Raw genomic sequence first — 2,043 nt, 5'->3', positions numbered from 1 at the left:
CGTCCAATCTGAGGACTATGGTTACCTGGTGTTCAGGTCTCTGCAGGGTAGATCCAGACAGCTAGCTAGACTATCTGTTGTGGCTCCGTCCGGCGCTTAGCACCGCCTAAGACGACTGTGATTGGTTTAAAGAAAGGCCAATAAACCAGAGCATGATTTTCTCCCATCCAGGACCGCTGTGTGGACTAACCAGACCCTCCTCTGCAGCGCTGTGGAGGAAGGTCTGGCAATAGAGAGACTAGATGAAGGGTGACCCTGTGGTGGGTTCGGAGGACCGTGGCGTCTAAACGGTGAGCGAATGGGAGTAGGTTGGTTTTCTGCCACTGTAGCTCATGTGCTTCAGGCTTCGACGGGTTGTGCGTTCAAGAGAAGCTCTTTGGCGTTGTTCATTTGTTCAGTTTGTTGAGTAACTGCTGCTTTTATCAGCTTATGAACCACTCTGGCCTTTTTATCCTCTGACCTCTGCCATCAACCAACAAGGCTTTTTCAACTCTGGATATCTTCTCTTTTTTGTATCATTCTCTCTAAATGCTAGAGGTGGTTGTGCAGGAACATCCCCAGTAGATCAGCAGGGTCTGAATTACACAAACCAGCCGGTCTGGCACCAACTACCACTCTCAGAGTCACTAAAGCACCTTTCTTCCCCCGTTCTGATGCTTGGCTTGAACTTTGGCGCATATATACATATATATATATATATATATATATATATATATATATATATATATATATATATATGTATACACACACACACACACACACACACACACACACATGTGTTCATTTAAAAAGCCAAAGAAAATTACCCCTTGTGTTCTCATCCCGTCAAAATTGAAAGTCAACACTTTTGTTGACACTTTTTAATCATTGATTTCACCTTTTTCTTACATTTTTGTATATTTTTTTAGGAAATTCTACCAAATGTTTGATTTAGAAAAGCAGAAATTAGGAATTATTTAGACTAAAATTAAAGGAATGGACGTTGATGGATAATCACAGACTGAAATATGTCAACTTTTACTCAAAACTATATCAATTCTTTCTCTCCAAATGCTATAAAATTGAATAAGACACCCCAAAAGTAAGTAAAAAGTAGAGATTTGTACTCGCCGAAGAGTGTTGTGTGGAATCATTCATGTTATTTTGGGGAATTAAAAGAACATTGATATAGGAAAACGGATCCTTTTGACCCGAGGACAATGTGAGGACTAAGAACGCGGGAGAACTGAAGTCTTTCCTCCAGGAAATGTATGATCCTTAGAAGTGTTTTAATCATTTTGGTGCCTAATCTTAGGTTTAGTCACAGAAAAACGCTCATATTTTGTGGACTAAATTTAACCGTAATGTCTGTCAAAACAACGGGCAGCTCGCGGTGCTCTGTACCCGGCTCAAAGTCACCTATTTTCGGGTAAATGAACCACCAACTACTGCCGATACAATGGACATACGTAGCGGCTTTAACAGTTAGCAATTAACGTTAGCAACTGCCGCTCGGCGTCGTGGAGCTCGTAGCTAGCCGGTGTCACGTGATCACCCAGCATGAAGAGACCACCTGGCGGTCTCCCAATATCGTAGGAGATCTTATGTTTTAGTGTGCGTACATTTTCTTACGATACATCTGTTTTCTTTGATTCTTATCCTTTGTGTCTGTGTCCATACGTCAAATCTCGTTTGTTCGTGCACTTTTTCATTTTTTTGTGTCGTTGTGTTTGTCTGTTTAGTTTTGTGTGTGTGTGTGTGTGTGTGTGTGTGTGTGTGTGTGTGTTTGTGTTTGTGTGTGGTGTTTGCTGTCCTTAGCCTCAATGTCCTTCCTTATGTTTAGTTTTGTGTGTACATGGTTGTCATTTATGTCATTATTCATAAATAGACGTGTACTTTTATTTGTGTTTTTGGGCTGCATGTACTTTTGTGTTTCTCTGTGTGTGTGTCTGTGTGTGTGTATGTATGTGTGTGTGTGTGTGTGTGTGTGTTTACCCGTTAGTCTGTAATTTTTTTGTGTGCATGTTTTTGTTTGTGTGTGTGTGTGTGTGTGTGTGTGTGGGA

The sequence above is a fragment of the Etheostoma cragini genome, chromosome 14 (genome assembly GCF_013103735.1).
Source record: "Etheostoma cragini isolate CJK2018 chromosome 14, CSU_Ecrag_1.0, whole genome shotgun sequence".
Lineage (NCBI taxonomy): Eukaryota > Metazoa > Chordata > Actinopteri > Perciformes > Percidae > Etheostoma > Etheostoma cragini.
Note: the sequence above shows the minus strand (reverse complement) of the source record.